General features: G+C 41.3%; 1 protein-coding gene across 5 annotated transcripts in view; it reads right to left on the bottom strand.

Annotated features, from left to right (window-relative positions):
- The window catches only part of LOC132194345 (protein turtle-like), a 38,114-nt gene extending 18,533 nt beyond the window's left edge, over positions 1 to 19,581 (bottom strand). For 4 of the 5 annotated variants that reach the window (XM_059615543.1, XM_059615549.1, XM_059615548.1 and 1 more), the window contains exons 1-3: positions 19,299 to 19,581; positions 4,699 to 4,762; positions 838 to 1,006 (exon numbers count right to left, since the gene is read on the bottom strand). The gene's annotated coding sequence lies outside the window, so the exon portion shown is untranslated. The remainder of the gene's footprint in view (positions 1 to 837; positions 1,007 to 4,698; positions 4,763 to 19,298) is intronic. The other variant, XM_059615545.1, reaches the window with a different exon arrangement.
- Positions 19,582 to 20,045: the final 464 nt, after the last annotated feature.

Raw genomic sequence — 20,045 nt, 5'->3', positions numbered from 1 at the left:
AGGGGTCGAGAGGGCGGTGCTCACTGAGAGAGAGAGAGCTTGCCTTTTCCACTGTTGACATATAAGATGACACGACTCAGTACAATAGGTCAATTTTTCATAGAGCGCGCGGGGCAAAAACTCGCGGGCGCTGCATGTTGACAATGGGGCTGAGCCGCCAGAAAGTCATTTGCTTTAATAAAAATCGTGCGCCGTAACCTTTTACCCAGCGAGAGAGCGAGCGAGCGAGCGCCGCCGTCTCCTTTTTTTAAAAATTTAATCAAAAGGGGTTGGTGCCACATCAAGATGCGAAGAGAAAAAGGCACTGCGCCGTCATGTTGCTGTCTCACTCATTCTGCAATCTCCTTGCCTTTGGCTCCGGCAAACACTAAAAAAAAAGGAAAAGCGCGCCTGCTGCCATACGCCGAGGCATGGAAAATTATTATTCGCTTCAATCAATGATTCCGAGCGGCACGCAAAAAGCGAATTCCAATAGGCCGCCCTTTTATTAAAACTGTTTGCCGGCATGAAACAATCCGTCGGGTGGCGCGTGAAGCAAGTCTGCGCCTCCGCCACCGCTGCTGCTGGGTGTTTAATGATTTTTAGCGTGTATGAATATTTAAACGGCGCTCATGAATATACGCAAAACGCGAGCCGGCCCATTATTGATGCGCCTGTCGGAGGTGCGTGGGCATTTGTAATCGGCGCACCCGCAATTCGCGCTTTTACTGCGCCAGGCTGGTAATTACAGGCACTGTCCGCGACACTCTTGCACAGTCAAGTGCGCGCTGGCTGGCTCAACCCGAATGATATAGTGGCTCTTCATTACAAAACGCGCCTCGTTGACATATTGCGAACCTCGATTCGGCGAATCCTCTCTCGCTGTGTCTCTCTGGTGGGTGGATGGTCGGCCCGAGCGGGTGCGACGTACATTTACACGTCTAGGAGATTAATACATCCCATCACGAGTCGGACCAACTGAAATGGGGGCTTCACACTATTTGCCAGCATCTATAACTTCGGAATTCTGAAAAATAAAAAAAAAAATTAAATAAAAAATCGTTACTTTGAAAAAAAGAAAATTTTAAAAGACTGATTTTTGTACTAGTTCTTGTCAAAATGATTTCACAGCTCATGAAATACGCGGTTATGAGTTTCAGTGAGTTGTTCACTGGCACTGTGTGCCTATTTTTCTCTTAACCAATTTTTTTTTTCACAATTGATTGTCTGACTTGTTTAGAGAAAAATTGAATTGAATTATGGCCGAAACATGTAGAGCAGGATATTTTTTTCCTTGAACAAAAAATAACTCACAAAAACCATCGAGGATAAGCAAACTTTAAATTCAAATCACCATGAACCAACCCTCTAACCTGAAATTCTACTACAAAAAGAATTCTTTATTTCTTTTTTTATCAAATTTAATCAGGTGAATTGTGTTAGAATTTAGAAAGAGAAAAATCGAATGAAGCATAATCAAGGATCAGAAATGTCTTTTATTAATGAAAATAAATTTCTCACAGTTTATAAGGAAAAAATTCCTGCTGTATTTAAAATTGTCTATATAGATTTAAATATAATTGCAATGCAATTTTCAGTAAAATAATGGGTATTTTTTATGGTAACCAAACACGTTCCTTGCAATTAAGCGATTTGATCTCTCCAGTAATGAATATTGGCAGACTTTTGTTCATTTGTGGCCCGCACTGCAGGGGGTCTTGGTCACGTCCTCGCGTCGCGGACGTGTAATGCAACATGACGTCGCACATATCATAACTATATCATCGCCATTTGATACGCTGTCGGCTGCAAATAGCGAGCCAGAATGGAATTCATTTACCGCCGCCATACATCCCGGGGGTATTCAAAATTTATTGCCACAGTCGCCGCGACAAAGAGATGCAATCAATCGCGCGCGCCCACTTCTGCGGAGCCCGATTTCGCAAACAAGGACGACTCACTCGCCGGCAGCGGACAGGGAGAAAGGGGTGGATTGAAATGATTCGCGGGCCAGGCACGCGCCCGCTCGCTGCTCCTGCCAGACTAAACTCATTTGCTCGCAATATCTTCATGCTCAAAAATCAATGGCGGCCATTTCCTTACACCGAATCCAATTATTGTTCCATGAATAAGCAGAGTTGTGCAACTACAGAGACCTCGCCTCTCGCAGCCTCGATTTTCCCACTCAATAAACTCTGGCGGAGCAGTTTGTTTTGCTTGCGAAATTAGAATTTTCCGAGAGCGGCCGTTCTTTTCTTTCTTTCTATAGGGGGAATTTCATTTTGCATGCCATAAATAAATTGTTCTCTGCACGGCGACGGCGTTCACTTATTTCCGTCAAACAGAAGCGCACTCGAAAGGAGGAATTCTAATTTTGTTTCGCGCTTTAAAAAAAAAGGAGAAAAGACACGGACTGCCGTCTTGACGCCTCTTTTTAATATCAAAGAACTCGACAGACGGAAGAATGAAAGAAATGGCGTGCGAAAGGAAAACGAAAGTTGCTTTTCGTCACCACCGAAAATCTTAACTCGAGGCCATTAAGGCGACGATATAAATAGGGGGGAGCGCGATCATCATGCAAATTGTCGCCCGCTATTTGCAGAATACTTATGAGATTTAATCCATCAAAGAGGAAAAGCGGCTCGGCGGAGGAAAATCAACTCCATCTTCGAAACACTCTTGTTTTCCCACTCAAATCCGGCTGCCATGACGGGCGGGCGAAAGCTTTTTGCCGGTACTGCAGCAGAGCAAAATGTCTCCGGGGCTGCCAAAATTAAGGCAATTTCCGCGCAGCAGCCGGCAAATATGGCGAATCACAGATATCCATATTCCAGGCACATCAAGCCGGCCCGATGTAATCCACGTTGATGAGCGCGCGCTCGAATTATGTATTCAGCAGCAAGGGCGGCCGGGCAGACCGAGAGGGCATGTAAATGCCTCCTTTTTCCCAACAACATCTCATCATTTACATTTGCAGTCGAGATAACCTCCAGTCTGTTTTTACTGCAATTTAACCGGCACCGTGCACCTGCTCTTCTTTCCGACCGGAGACAAGAGGGCGCAAAGACGACATGATGGAAATGAGAAAGAATTAGTTGGAAAAAGAAGAACAAATTTTTATAGAAAGAATTGCAGATACGAAGAGCAAAAAATTGCTAACAATGATTTTTATTGAATTTTTTTACGCAAGTCTCCAATATTTTATATAAAAGTTAAATAAATTGAGAAAACTGAGCTTAAAAAAACTCGGATATCGAAACAAGCACAAAAAATATTGGATATTCAAAAGTTTCTCAACTTTCAAAAGCTTTTCAAACAATTCTCAACAGCTCACAGTTTTAAGATTAAAAACCTCTTGAAAAGAAGCCGAATAATGTTTTAAGCTTTTGCAAAAATTTACATAAAATTTCCAACGCAATTCGGCGATCCAGAGAGGAGGTTTCGCGGCGTAGCGGGAGAAATTCGCTGCATATACACACAAAGTGCGCTTGTAAATTATTCATCCTGATTTACTTACTCCGGTGTGAGGCGCCGCGCCGACACCGTGACGCTGATATAATAAGCGCGCGCTCGCGACTAAATTAAAAGACATCAATATCGCGCGCTGAGCATCGCACGCATAATGCCATAATGCATTGCTCTGTGAGTGTAAGCCACTTGGCGGCGAAGGCGTTTTCCAAACAAACTCACCGCGACTGCAGGCGAAAATTCACTTGCGCTAATCCCGGCTGTGCGAGAGGGAAATTAGATGCCGAAACGCTAAGTAATTGAAATTCAAAAGTAGGCACCTCGGAATCTTAGCCATTAATCACTCGGCGGGTAGCAGGCAGGAAAGGGGTGAGGTAAGTGAACCGACACACGGAAGCTCTTACGGGTTTCGTCTTCGACATGCAATTTTATGAGATGATAAAATCCACAATTAAAAATTAGTGGCTTTTATTAGCGCGTGTGGAGGCGTCGTAAAAAAAGTTGAGAAAAAAAGCAATAAAACGCTCAGGTGATACTCGCATATAATTTCCTTTGTATCACCAACGGAAAAAGTGGGTCCTCGTAAAAAAAACTTTGTTGGCAAAGGTGCAATTTATTATTTGGCAAAAAGTCGGGTATGCAACGCGCTGCGCACACATGTTTGGCGGGTAGTCTAAATTGGCGCGCGACGAGCGCCTAAAGTGGGGGGCGGCCAGGGTCATAAAAGATGCAATTTCTCAATTGAAAAGGAGTAAAAAATTGTCCGCAATAAAAGAGGGGCGCGAAACAAATCAATTGACACCTAAAGGGATTTCTCGGCAACGCGCCGAAAGAGTTATTGGGGCGAACGGCGCAATAAATTACCAGGGCGGCGGCGTTTGTGCTGCAGCTTTTCGCGCCAAAGCTATTGGCAAATAGCTTATTAAGCGTCTTTTGAGTAGAGGAAAAAACGCGGCGGGTCGTTCGTTCCGTGCTAATAACAATAATGCTGCCTAAAAGCAGCCCTGCAAAAAATGCGGCGAGCGAATTTATGATCTGCAAAAACAGCGGTGCCCGCGTCGCAGAGCGATTTCTTGCGCCGGGTCGTTCCGTTGTTGATGCAGCGGCTGAAAAGCGGCGCCACACCCGCGTGACGAGTTGTTACAAAAAGCGGCGAACGAATCGAAATCTATATACAAAGCTATATATAGGTGGATGCGAATCACCCTGGCTGGGAAAGCAGCGACATGTGCGCCCCGTTCTCACACTTACCATTGCTAAGGTGCGTCTCTCGCGGAGAGATCTGCAGGTGGTGCCTTGACGAAACCGGGCCAAGCTGCGAACACACGAAATGAAAATTTATTTACAAATATACAATTCACAAAATAACAAAGTTTTAAGAATTAAAGTAGAATGATTTTTTTATAAATTATATTTCTAACACTAAGTAAATAAAATAATTCAAATATAAAATTTGAAATAATTTAAGTAATGTAAACAATAAATGTGTAACAATGTGGACAAATAAACAAAAATAAAATTAATTATGGTTGCTTACTTTCCCAATTGTTACATGACATTGTTTACATCAAATCAGTAATAAAAAAAATCAATAATTCATACATTTAGCAAATTTGTATATTGAAATGGTTAATTTATCTATCCAACCATAATTAGTAATTCAATTACGTTTATTCTCTTTTTGAATGGATAATAAATAAATAAATAAACTATATATTAATTTTGTATTTAAAAATTTTGTATTTACCGAGAAGAATAAATAATAATAATATTGAAAATTAATTAAAATATAATATTCATCAGCGCGGTTTCTGAAACTAGCATTGTAAAAACTACACATATAAGCTATTTAAGTAAATTCTATTCTGAAAATGGAGTACATTTAAAAACAATCAATACACCAAATTACAAATCCCGGCCACCTCTTTACTACTCTGTTTCTCCAAGAGAGACAATGATCCTCTCGACGAACACAATCCCCATTTGCAAGTAAATGGAGCTTGGGATAAAGTAATCAGGAGGCGATATTCAAATTTATGGAACCTTTACGCCCGGGCATTCTTTTAGGACAGAGAGTACTTCTTTCCTTGCAATATACTTAAGAGGGTCGAGTTTCAAGGGAATTTTTATATAGGTCATAACTTCGGCGAAATAATTTTATGTGCAGTGCGCTCTCTTGCTCGCGTTTTTGCGACGATAAAAGTTTACTATGAAAAAACTTTAATATTTGCGGTTTCTAGAGAGAGCAAACAACTATACTACCACCGCTCTAACCAACTTTCGTGAACTTTCCGGCCAGAAAAAAAATTCGTACTCCGTATAATTGGCAAAAGAGGGACAGGAACAGGGGGTGCTAATCGCTTCCGATGATGTCTCAACCGCTGACGTATTCCGCGCGTTCAATAAATCACCGGATGCGAGAATTTGACAACTCTTGGGCATAATTTTCATTTAGGCGACGGCGTCTGACAGTTTAATAATAGGAGACGGCCACAAAAGAAATTGCGGAGACGCAGAATTAATGACTTTTAGCATCTATTTATTGGTGTACCCGGACGCTTGGCAGAGACAAACAAAAATAAAAAAAACGAAACAACCAACCAATGTATGGAGCCAAAAACAGGCAGCGACCTCATTAAAATTCATTGAATTGAAATTTAGCTATTTGGCCGCACATTAAGAAGATAAAGAGGGCGGCGAACGGGAATGCTGACCTATCTCGGGGCCCCGTCGTTTGTCACCGCTGAGCCGACGGACGGGGTCGGAGAAAGAAAGCCGGGGTCGGTTCCACTGCAGTGAACTCTCTATGGAGCGAGTGTGTTTGCCGCCTCTTGAGTTATGGCCTCAAAAATTGCCAAGCACAGGGGGAAATCATTACTTTTTATAACTTGGTTATAATATTGGCAGCTCACATCACACACACAAACTGGTGTGCCCTCCAGCAGCAGCAGCAGCAGCAGGCAGCCTTTTGCTGCTGTTTTTGGCGTGGTTCCCGCGCGACTCGTAGAGAGCGAGTGTGTGTGTTTCTTCCCTTATGTTATCGATCTCATTGCAGCTCGGGTCACTGTTATATTTTCAATGGTTCCCGCAGCAGCCCAAATGTTGGAGTGTGACGTGCGGGCTGGATGGCTCGGCCCGAAATACAGGCCCCGCCCTCTGCTCGCTAATTTTCATTCATTTGTTCTTCTGGAAAGGACACTGCGTGTGCTAATCATCCGCACCAAGCGCTCTCTCCGATTCATTGAACACGCCCGCAGACCGGAATGCAGTTGTTGATGTACCCAGCATGTAATATGCATGCGTGGCCGGTTTGTGTGGGAACCAGAGTTTTTTGCATTGTCTGCCTGCTTGTTATCATCGGTTACTTACGACACACTCGATTCTTCCACGCGATAAAGAGCGGCGCCCATTTATTTCCATTCATCGCTCTCATATTTGTCCGCGCGCTGTGGAATGTGGCCGTTAACCCCTTTCGCGAAAGAGGCGGCGCAATAACAAGACGTCGTATTTTCGCTGGATGAGATTTTGGGCGCAGGGATTTTTATATATTTTTCTTCTTGTGCGAGACATTTTTTTCTTCTCGGGAAGGAAAATGTGGCGCGCCGGCTTATCACGACAACAGCTTTGCTTGGGTTAACGGCGTCCGGCACCGGTGAAATGCACGAAATATTTTTCTAGGAGCTGTCAGCACTCCACTCCTGACCCGGGAGGTAATGATCCGGCGTGTTTTCTCGCCACTTTTTCATTCTGCTGAAATCTGATTACTCGACAGCCTGCTGCATGACTTGCAATCAGCACTTCCACACCTTGCAGAGGAATGAGGTTGACTTTTAAAACAAAAATGTCAGCCGCAGCATTTGTTTGGCTGTATAATTGGTTTTCTTTTTACGTTAACAGTTAAAATCAGTAAATCCTGGAATTGAAACTTTTTATAGAAATCAGAAGGTTCCTGCTGGCAAAATAATATTGTTTAAGTGATCAATTTAAAAAAAAGCTCCGGCGATCAAAGCACTTAAGAGTTAAAAGAACTAACTTGCATATTAAAATAATAAAAAAGTTTTAAATATTATATTTTATCATTCAAATATTAACAATGAAGAGTATGCAGAAATACTAACAATAAATAATTGTTGAATCCAATTTTCAGTCGGGAAAGTTGATTTTGACTTGTAGTGTTCATTTAAGATATCAGTTACTTCGGTAGTAGAATTTCACGATCAAGGGAAGATCATCGTGATTTGAATTAAGTTTGCTTTTCCTCAATGGTTTTCGTGAGTTGTTTATAGTTCAAGAAAAACAATATCCTGCTATACATGTTTTGACTTTGAGCTGTGAAATCATTTTGACAAGAATCGGTACAAAAATCAATCTTTTCTAAAATTATTTTTCTTTCAAGGTATCAATCTCCGTGAAAAATTATTTAAAGTTATATTTTTTTCACATTACAATTTTTAACAAAAAATTCGACATTGAATTCGGAATCATAAAAAAATTTAAAAAAAAATTGTGAACAAAATGAGGCATATTTTGACATTTAAACTTGTAAGTAAATCAAACATTTACAAAAATACGAATTTTTTGGCATCTATTCGAAAAAAAATTGTAAATTTTCACCCAATTGTTGAAAAAAGCTTAAATTAAAATTAAAATATGTCAGTAAAATTATTTAAAGCAAATCTTCTATTGTATACTGAATATTATAATTTGGTATCCTGAAAATATCTGCCCTAATTCAATAATTGGCTCAAACAAGTTTACAAGCAATCTTGAACTGCGCATTTAGAAAGCCAGTGCAGTTTAAATGTCATCATATGTACTGACTTTCTGCTGGAAACGTGTGCTTTGAGCAAAGCAAAAAATTTAGCTCATTCCAGGTCGTGCTTTTTGCAAGTGCTCCTAATTTACTCCTCGATTCACGTCTCCGGGGGAGCGAAAGGAAGGAAAAAACGAAGTGAGAATTTCCCTGGCGAAAGAGAGAAGGTGCTCGTTTGATAAATGGCTCATTTCTTCAAGACGAGCGAGTGCGTTCTCCAGCGCAGCAGACGCCGCGCGCATATAATTTCCAATTCATCGCCCACTCACTCATTCAGCAGCGAATAATTCTTCCTTTTCATTTCGTACTCGAAACTCGGCGCGTCGGCCGTAATTAACATACATGGGTGCGCTCAACAATTTTGCGCTCGCGCTCGCGCTCGCGATCACTGGCAACAGTGCGCTCGCGCTCTGCGCTCGCGATCAAGATTTTGAAAATGTTGCGCTCGCGCTCTGCGCTCGCGCTCAAATTTTTAGGAAGTCTTGCGCTCACGCGTTGCGCTCAAAAATATTTTTATCCGAGGAAAAAGTGCGACTTTTTAGACAATTTTTTAATATAACAAAAAATACATCGGCAATTGGAAATGATAAAGTTGAAGTTAAATCACCAAAATTGGGATCAGTTTTAAGTTTTTGGTATAAAAACACTGTTTTTCATTACAATTTTTGATCAAATTCGGGAATTTTTACTCTTGGTTTGAGCGCAAAATGAGCGCAATTGAGCGCTGCGCTCAGCGACCAATGCGCTCGCGCTCTGCGCTCGCGCTCACGATTTTGAAAATCGTGCGATCGCGCTCTGCGCTCGCGCTCATGAGCGCAGAGCGCGAGCGCAGATCGCAGAGCGCAAAGTGCGCTCTGCCCATGTATGGTAATTAATAGATTACCCGACGAGGAGGGAGCGAACCAACAGCAGCAGCCAGGCTAATTGCACCGGGACTCCCTTGATGAAGCAAAAAGTTGCTAAATTTAGCCGAAATTCTGCACTCATAACCGGGCGGGCGCGGAGAGGGAGAATCATAACGATTTGCCCCGCGAAAGAGAGAGATAACTACCACCTTCATTAGTGCTCCACGTTGAACGAAAACGGCCCGATTAATTCGCCAAAGGGGTGGGGGCGCCGCCCGCCCGCCCGGTTAATTCAACATGATCGCGCCGTAAATTTGATTTATAGTTTCATTACGGGACGATAGTAAGTTAACCTTTGATACACGCGGTGGTGGAACAACTGGTGGCGTATTTCATCAACGGCTAACCTTTCCTCTTCCGGCGTCCGTCCCCGGAGGCGAGCTCGCAACCCTTTGCAGAAAACAAGCGGCGGCTGCCGATTGAATAAAATATCGCACAACAACAAGTGACTGGCTCACTCAGTGCATTTTTATTCTTCTGGCATCCCGTCGGGCTGGTTCGTTTGCAGACCAGAAATTCTCCTTTTCTTAAGGACATACAAGCGCGCGACATGCAAGCGACGACCACTTTCGTTTTTTACGCTCTCACCGCCCAGCAGGCGAACGCGAGCAAGCGACCGACTCGGCGAAACAAAGAGAATTTGATGCTAAGCGGATTAGAATTTGTGTAATTACGTGACGGCGACGTCGACGGCGTCATAATTGCCGCGTGTAAAAAATAAAAAGCGGCCCTAGAGAGGGAAAGATGCATTATTTTATCTCGGGACGCATCACACACACACGCTGCGTGCACTATGCGGTGTCTGGAGAGAGATAATAATGTCCCGGCGCGGGCTATTTATGGTAAACAGTTATACGGAGGAGCCTTTTCTCCAGAGAGAGTGCACATTAAAAAAAGGAGCCTGCTCTCGCGGGACGGGACACCCGAGCGCAGCATTCAGATGTCAGAATTTATGATTTTCTAACTGGGGAGCTCCAAATGCATGTTTAAGCGCCGGCAGATGAATGTGTCCTCTATTTTTAGTGCCTTCCCTCATTTGGGAAGAGAGAAATTTTCTGTCCCGGGCGCACGTTTTATGGAAATGCTGTGGCTTGATAATTTTTTATCTGCCCGCCGCTGCAATGTGTGCGCGTGGCCGAAAAACTTTTTGAGGGATGCCAGAGCATTAAGCAGCCGTTTTCGGCGAGATAAAATTAATTATATGCGTGGTGCGAGTGAAAAATTGGTTCGTTGGCAAATTTTGACTCGTTTTAAGTGCCACTTATCCGGTTTGTTCATGCAACAGGGGTCGTGAGATTTAAAAGGGGGATTTTCCCTCATTTACAAAATGCCATAACGGCCAATTAAATTTGTTGTATTACATTTTTTGTATTCGTGAGTTATATTTCTATTTTTTTTTTAGCTTTAAAAAAATTAGCCATTTCAACATTCTGAAATTTAAAAAAAAATTATATTCATTTGAATTATTTTCTATTTTCCCCTGAGAACATAGTAAGTTTGTTTGAAGAAGTTGACACTCGAGGAGATGATCATGGAAATGAAGCGATCGGGCTTTTCCTCGTTGCAGAAAAATTGTTTTTATTCAAAAACAAATGGCTCTACCAGTTTCGGTCACGGTCTGCGACCCTATTTCATGAGCAAGAAAAAATACAAAAAATCAGCAAAATTAAAAAACACCACATTTTAAATAAAAAAAAATAAAAACATAGTAAGTTTCTTGATTTTTTATTATTATTTTCAAATTTATATAAGGGATCCCTTTTTATTATTATTAATTACAAGAAAAATCCTGGGCTTGTTTTGCAATTAAGCTTGAAGATGTTGTAATTTATTTTTAATTAAGGCTGCAGTAATTGAACCTTTAAGTCGAGCTTATAACTATTTAAAACATATTTATATGATGATCACAAATGTCACAAATCTACGGTATAACTTTTTGGAACTACTATGTCAGATTAAATAAGTTTCAATAGAGCCGTGTCGCAAAAACGTGCGGAAAATGAAAGTTGGGCGCGCGATGGGCACTTTTTTGCTGCGATAAGAATCAGCAGGAGGAAGCACCTGCCACGGCGCGGCTCACAAGCGACGTCTGCAATGAAAATTCAATAAGCTGCACTCGTCCGTTTGGCTGGAAGGCACCACAAAGGAAAATAAATCACCGAGCGAATCGAGTAGAAAGCTGAAGTTCATGGACCAATATATCACCAATTACGAGATAAATCAACGCGCGCGGTGAATGCAATCTGCCGCACGAAAATGATAGAAGCAAAAGCGCCGCCGCCGGTGAATCAGCGTTTTCGCCGCAGTGCCGCCGCTGGGAAATAATAAACTGGAATAACACCGGCGCTGCACGAAATGAGCATCGCGACATCACATAACTTCGAGAATTCAAACTTGAGAAAAGAATAAAATGCCGTGCCTGTAAAATAATGCGGTAAAGTCGCACGGGGTGCTCATCCAGGCAAAACAAAAAAGTTGGAGTTTAATTTCCTGAAAAAAGTTTGCTCATTACTCCCGAAACGGCTCTTTCAAACGGCGACTTTTACGATTCGTTATTATTTGCAGACGCGTTCATTAGGCGACGGTTGCGGAGGAGAAAAAATATATCTGAGAGTGAATGAGTCCTCGAGGCGAGCAACAAACGGTGCAGGAAAATATAAAAAATATGTAATTGTGAGAGACGATATTTCGGGAGAAATTCCTGCCAAGGCTGCCTGCGTTCGTGGAGGATGAAGACGCCGGAGAGAAATACTCACTCCTTCGATCAAATTGGTCACGATTTAAATTTTGATATGCTACAATGGATGCGGCGGCGGCAACGGTCGTTGGTAACGACGCTCGCTCTCCAGAGATGCTGCGGACGGACGTCCCCCACCTTTTCTTCTTCTTCTCTTTCCTTTCCACCAAACGAGCGAGAGGAAGAAGACGCCAAGAGCGCGTGTAATCATCTCTCGCTCGCTCGCTCGGCTCCAGATAACTAACGTGTATTTAAATCAGGCCCAGCAATAAATAACAATTGCTAGTCGTCGTTGGGCGACGGCCGGAAAGTGTAAAATAACGATTTTACGTTCGGAATGATGCAAACGACGCGAATCACATTGGCCTGACGCGTGCAAAATTATCAATTCAAAAATGCGTGCGGGTTCTCTTGAAAGTTTTCCTTATCGTGAGTGTGGAGTTCCGCAAGTTTAAAGTAAATATTTGCGGTCCGCTCACCACATGATTTGATTGCTCAAACTTATTAAAGAGTTGTTTTAACTACTTCCCTGAGTTAAAACAATTTTCCAATAAACTTCATTAATATGGTAGAATTTAAAATTCTGAATAGTTTTCTTTGCAAAATCATTTAATTTTTTAGAATTTTTTCAAAATTAAAAAACTCCGGCAAAGAAACTTTTTTAACACAAAACGATAGTCTTTTGGAATTGTTTTTTTTTTATGAAAATAATGATTTGTTCCTATTTTTTAGTCGTTTCAAACTTCAAACATAACAAAAGAGCATGAAAATTAGAGAGGCATATTAAAAAATGTTTAATAAAACTGAAAGGAGAGCAAAAGTCAGTTGATAAATTCTGTACAGCAACTATAGCGTACCAAAGTTGCTTGGGCAAAATTGATTCAAAGGTCGGGGGTCGTTTGTCGTTCTCCTGAACTTGGCGTCTATAGGGACTGCTGGAATTAATCAGCCCGAGTGGCGAACACGGTTCTTTGAATGTGTATTACTGCGGAGCGCAAATTTCCAGTCGGACTGTATCGATTTTCAACGGTGGTGGTGTACTTGCGACGCTGCAGCTCATTAAGTGTGCGAAAATCGCGGACCATTGCGGATGCTCATCGCATGGAAAAATCTAAATCGATTCGCAAGCAGAGGTGGTCTCTCTTGATACACACCGCAATGGGAATCGACTTTTCAAAGCGTTCTTTTATCTTCCTGAAAAGAGCCCGAGAGAGAAAAATACCCGAAAAAGAATAAATAGCTGAATGAAAGATACACAGCGGAAAAAAGACTGGCGAGAGGATTTTTTTCTCATTTCACGGTGTAGACTTAAGAGAATCCGACTGCGCGATATTACATTCATTCATTCATATAAAACTCTCTTTCCTCTGGAAAAAAGAGAGCGAGAAATGCTTCGGTGGCATGACATTTCAAAGATATCCTAAGCCGTGAATTCAAATGGCAGCAGCAAGGGAGGAGAGTATAATTTCTGAAAGGCCGGGTGCCATTACCGACAAAACTAAACTCTGGTATTATTTGAGTGCCTGAATAAATTATATTGAATTAATCAATAAAACGTCATGCTACGAGAAAGAGAGCTTGCAAGAACGAGGGTCTTTATCTCTCTGTTGAAAGCCATAAAAAGTTTCAATGGAATTAACGATTCCCAGTCAGCGATTGTTGAATTTAAATAGAACGAATTTAACAATATGCCATTTTACGCGATCAAAGACTGCGATTTTACACCTCATCTTACTTTTTACTTTCGAAAGTAAAGAGAATCGCAATACTTTTTTAATGATCATTTGAGGAGAGCAAAAAACGCTCCAATTCCTGCAAATATAGTCAAAGTAATTACTCGGGCCACAATTATTATTCCGAGGCAATTTGATCCGAAATTTAATCGGGCCGGCCACGAACAAAAAAGCAATAAATGGCCGGCAAATTGATGGGCAGGGGTTGTCGTTGCCGGCGGAGGGACGCCGGCGGTAATTGCAACGCGCACTCGCACTCTGGCCTTTATTGTGCACACGAGGATCAAAAAGGCAAAAGTTGCCGTGCATATTATCAATTTTTTACGAGTTGGCTGCGCGAGAGTTTGTGCCGGTTCGAGAGCGTGTGTGAAAATTTCATGTGTCGTTTTCACGGTGCGCACCGAGAGCCGGCCGCTGAACAATGCGCCCGGTGTGGTGTTCATTATGCAAATTAGGGTCGGCCGCCTTCAATTCATCTGTGCGGCAAAACAAAACTCGGTCTCTTTGTTTCTCGTGATATTTCTGTGTTCGCCGTTACTCGCTCCCTCTCGTCATAAAATTATACACACGTCCATTAATCCGAGATTTGCTGGCGAAAGGTGCATTATTTTTGGCCTTCCGCGCCGGGTCAATAGTCGCGCTGAGAAAGAGTAGCGCGGGAGTAAATGATTTTCGGAAACAACGATCGCCTCGAAACACGGCGTTTCGTTTTCACGGTCGCGGTCAATTAATCGTAACGGAGGCACCTGTTATTTTATTTCTCCAATTATCTCTGGTCGGCGCAATGAGCACGTGAACAGCACTGCACACAATAATTCTAATTTGGGTGCTGTTCAATCGATGAGCTCGGCTATTGATTTGTGCTCTACTTGTTAATCAGATGTCATTTCGTCTTGTCGACCGGTTTATTTCTCTTGTCTTCACGTCTATCTTAATTGAATCTGACGTTTGTCCGGCCAGATGGTTGTGAGAAACAGTTTTCTCAAGGAAAGGGTTTCCTAATTGATTTGCGTAAGAATTTTTTTTGTATAAAAAAAGGGTTGAAGGGGATCTATAAAGTGGATTTCAAAACAACTTCAGATAAGAATGATTCAATTTTTTTTGTATGACTTGAGTAGAATAAATAATAATAATAATAAAATTCACGCAATCTAAATGAAGAAATTACGTATTGCACTAAAAATATATCTTCATCTGCTAACTTTGAAAACAAAAATAACAAAACTTTCTTTCATTAAATTCAATTTCTGGTTAAAAAAGCCATTCATAAAAATTTAGCTCTTCGATGTAATACATTTTTCCTCATAAACCAGGAAACTAATATGAAAACAAAAAGCTTCAATTTGTCAGTCTATATTTAAAAGGTAAAGAAATCCTCAAATATATTTAAGAGTATCGACGGGGAACATCAAAAAATTCCAATTCCTGCTTTCCGATTCAAAAGCCAAGCTCAAACATCAATTTGCATCCACAAAGGCAAATCAAACAAACAACTCCATCAATCGTTTCGCTCAACGCAAACATGATAAAATTTCGTTTCAATGAAAACGCCGCCAGAGTTCCACTTTGGGGAAATAAAACAAATCAGCTCGTCGACCAAAGGGGTTCAATATATTTCATTTGAGGCGCACTTGGAATTACAATAAATTTCCCTCGAGAGGCTCTGCTGATTAAAATTCCGGCGCATCGATAAATATTCAGCGGTTATAGATCGAAATGCTAAATAAATATTTGAGCTGGAGCATAAACGCGCCGAGCCGGCCGGGCGCCGCTCAAACAACACAATATAATAATTATATGCAAAGCAAATCCGTCTCTGTGTGCAATGCAGAACGGTGCATGACACAATATTTCAGAGGCCGGTTCGATATCGCGTCATAATGAATGTTTAATAACGCTGTTCATCTTGGCCGGGAACAAGAGCTCATCTGCCTCGCCCCGTGCCGCGCATGCATTATGCACAAAACGTCAGCAGCGAGTGACATTTGCACATCCCGCGCCGGCACCAAGACTTGATTAATTAAGCAGGTCGCTAATTAATTGGAGATTATTTTTCACGAGGGGCACCATGTGTTTGGAATTACTAGGTCAATTAGAGGTGCACAAACAACGAGCTCTGCATTGCGGTTGCATGCAACCGGCGGCTGCTCGGAAACGTCGCGGCGCAAGTCGATCATTTTATTGTTATTGCGACATTCTATCGCTGTTGATAACTCGCTGATTTATTGTATCAATACGCTCCATGCAAATAACCCGGCCGGCCGATGGTTGTATATTTATTTTAGTTCACATGTCGTGCGCAACTTTTGATGACGGACGACCGCCGTCACCACTTCACTTTGTCCACCGTCGATCCCATTTAATTTTCCGGCACACGTGCTGCTTCGTCAATTGCTCTTTTTTTAACTTGCCAATATTATATTTCAAAACGGTCAAACCTCCATCACAGATAAAAAGGTCAGGGTTCATTACATTTTTTTGCACCTGCTGAAAAAAGGAAAAATTTGGGCTATATAGAGATAAAATGACTCGCATTCGAGAGCATCTCTGGATCGCAATAATGGACAAACTTTCATCATTTTCGGGCCAAGCTCACTCACACAGTAGATTATTGGATAATCTGTTGGGAGTGGATGCTGAGTGAGTACTTTCGCAACTGTTTTCAAATAAATAATGGTCTCAGTCAGCAACAAGCGGCTGCTGCTGGATAAACGTTTCTCGCAGCAGAAATTCGCGTCCTCGAGGCAGAGACGAGACCCTTTTTTGCTCGCAAGGAATATTAGAATCTCAATGCGAGGAGAGAGAAAAAAGTATGCCTAATTAAATCAAAACCTCAAAAACAGCTGCAGGCTGAGCAATAGAATGAAAATTGCAAGGTTTCAAACCGGTTGTATACCAAAGGGTTTGTTTGGAAATTTCATACGTTTTATCACTCTCAGGAAAAGTGAGGCTAATTTTTGGAATAAATTGCAAAACAAAAATAAACTTGTAGGAAGAACCATTATTTTAAGAATTTTTAGTTCAAGTTTTACAGAAAATTGTCTAATTAATCAGAAATAGTGTTATCTCTATAAGTCTTTTATAATGGCAATTTCCAGAGCTTGATTATTTTTCTCAACCACTTCTTTACAATAACTCGCATTGATCTCTACCATTTTTAATTTTATAAGAAAAAATTTAAAAATTATACAAAAACCAATAATTGTTGTTTTGTGAAAATTTTGTAAATTAATAATTTCAATTAATTTTATTTGTGCTTCAAACCAACTTTTCAGAAAATTAGAAGGCTTGCAAAACTTGCAGGCGGGTGGCAAATCCTGTAAACATGCTTTGTGCGTGGGAACGCAAACACGTACATTATATGTACGTCAAATCGATTTCTCACAGCAAAGTGGTCCCTTATTTCCGCGAAAAATTTCACCACGAAATTCAATCTGCGTCTAATGTATCAAGGAGAGGCGAGTGCGTGTGCCAGATATTGCAAAACGCGCGGCCCATTGAGCGCAGTATTGGAGGTGGGCCTGTTGAATTTTGAATGCTCCTTGCGCACATCTCTCGCCGCCCGGAATAACAAGCAGCGCGGTCTGTTGTTGGCACTTTATCAATAACGCGCGCGGCGAGAGAGGCTGCATGGCCATCAGAACCACCCACCGTTGCGGTTTTCCGAATTAAAATTTATGCTAATCCTCGGCGCACGGTGGTCGTATCGAGATTCAATTAGACTGTTGATGCTGCATGTGGATTGGGGTGCGAATAAGTACTGCTCGCCGACACGCGCCAAATGCACAAGCGAATTAGTTAGTCTGCCAGCGACTCCGATTCGTGTATTAATTTATTCCGTTTGCGCGCTTTGCATTCTCCATAAATATGCAGTGCGTTTTTCACTTTCTGAAAGGAGGCCGTTTAAATCGAGAGCGAATTATTCAAGTCGGAGTCAGAAAAAGCTTAACAGAGAGCTTATAAGAGCATGAAAATTTAATATCAGACTGAAGACTGAATGGTTTAAAAAAATCCTTCATTGACTTGTGCAGACTAAAATTCTGTGGTTTGCGTTTAAATTGTACCAAATATTTTGAAATTATTTTACAGAAACTCAAACAATAAAAATCAATGCTGAAAAAAATATTAAAATAAATGTAGATTAGTATTTCATTTTAAATCGAAATAAAATATTTTTTCAGAAAAAAATCATTCTTATTATTTATTGTTCTTGATGCAAAAAAATTTGAAATAATAATTTATATACTGCAATAAAAAATTTTAAATATTTAATTTGTTTTTCTAGTACTGACAACTGTAGATTTTATATAAAAATGAATTCAAGCATTAGTAAAGTTTGATCTGATTGTGAGTAATTGTAGATAAACGTAGATAATTTTAACAATTTTTTTTTAAATTAAAATGAAATATTTTATTCATAAAAAATAAGTAAGTCGAGTGCAATTAAATTTTTTATTAATTCTTACATTTAATTTTCTAGAATTAACAACTTCAGATTTTATTTACAAATGAACTCAAGCATTACAAAAGTTTAATCTGAGTAATCGTATTAAGCAGTGAAAGTCAATTTCATTATCATTAAGCTGCAAATTTCAAGACGTGAGAGGCTCAATGTTGAATTATTTCCTCGTCTCTAATGAGAGCTTTATGAAAAGTAATAGCTCCTTTGCGAGGCAAATTCAAGTGTTTAATCGCGATTTAATTGCTTTTGCAGCAACAGACAAAAAGCTCCGCAAAGAACGGTGCTGCAGTGAGCGTGTGAATTATAAATAATATTGCAATTAGCGTTTGTGGATTTTGTTTTGCAACTCTGGCAGTGGCTCGATGTGCATATTTATTTATCGTACTGTTTATTGCCCTCGACTGCATGTTAGCTTTTCCAAACAGCAGACGTGCACACACATGAATTACTTTTGCTGCAAACACAAGCTTTTGACTCGAAAATGGGAGATTGATATGAAAGGAAACAAATTCCCATGACACGTCCAGGGAAAATTGGAGCCATTGTTGTCGGAGAGCAGAATACAATAGTCTGCCGCATAATGAGATTATGCGAGTTTTTATTTTTAATTTGATAAAGTTCATTAAAAATGTTCATTTAAAAAAAGTGTTTGATATTAATTATTCAGAGTGGGTATTCAAGAGGTTTTTTTTAACAAAGGGCGGTGTCAATCACAACGAAAGCAATCACATCGGCTGGGAAAGAGTGCACGAAATTTGAACGCCCTTGCATTATTTTCGATTCACTAAAAAGCGATCAATATTCGCTGCACAACAATGGGGAGCTTTACAAGTAGCAAGGCGAGCAGCAGCTCAAAAATCCTTTATTCCCCAAGAACAAAAGCCGTGCAAATATTTACAAATGGATCACGAAGGCACGCACGGCAGGTACGAATAAGAAGAGCGTAGATGGATGATGTCTTGTCGAAGCAAAAGGGGCGAGGGAGAAAATCCATAAAAATGTGAGTGTGCGTCTTTGACATTTGGGGGTGTGAATTCGTAAAGGTGCCTGGTGGGTGGGTGTATTTGTGCAGGTATATATTTTATTCGCCCTGGCTGAGACGAACGCACCGAAAGTCACGGGGGGTGCATTAATCACGCATGAAATTCCTGCGGGGTCGGACAAAGGAAGTCTCATGTTCTGTGGACGGAAGGACCCATACCTGCTCAATTCCCACAGGAGAGCTGCTTCGGCTCCACCTCCTCCTCCTGCGCTGGAATTTGTCGCTTTTCCCACGATTGATGAAATAAAGGGCGCACACAATTTCACCCCGTGCCAGTCCAGTCAATCAATTGGCACGCACTCGCACTGCACAGGCCCGCTATTGAAAGATTGCCCCTGATATCCTGACACAAAAATTAATTTGGCTGCACTCGCAGCGCCCTAGCTCTGTGTTTATGGCTGAGCGTGAGCGTTCAGTGCTTCGGCGGCCACCGACCACTTCTTCTCGCTCGGGCCCTGCGCGTTCCGCGTGAGTCGACAGTGGGGGAACCACGCCGACCAATCAGCGCCCGGCGCGCGCTGCGCAACTTTCAAACCAGCCAATCGATACGACCAGCAGCACAGTACAACGCGCCTTGCCGCTTCTCGGCTTCAGGCACGACGGCGAACAGCGTTGCCATCCCTACTAGTCAAACAAGTTTTACTTTTTATTAGAATATTATGTGTTTTTTTTTAACAATAACTGAGATATTTCCCTCAAGTATCGAAGTATTTATTTAGCGTGCAAACGTCGTGGCGCTCCTGGTTGTACGCGCTTTCTTGGCAGAAATTTAATTTATTTTTAGTTAAAATTTCATTTAATGTTTAATACTAAACCATACAACCTATATAAATTCTTCAGACGAGAGGGCATCGTCCGAGTCATTTGCAACTAAAAATATAACATAACAATAAAAAAATCCAGTAA

The sequence above is a fragment of the Neocloeon triangulifer genome, unplaced genomic scaffold (genome assembly GCF_031216515.1).
Source record: "Neocloeon triangulifer isolate White Clay Creek 2 clone unplaced genomic scaffold, ASM3121651v1 ptg000006l, whole genome shotgun sequence".
Classification (NCBI taxonomy): Eukaryota; Metazoa; Arthropoda; class Insecta; order Ephemeroptera; family Baetidae; genus Neocloeon; species Neocloeon triangulifer.
This window is presented reverse-complemented; position numbering and strand designations above follow the sequence as displayed.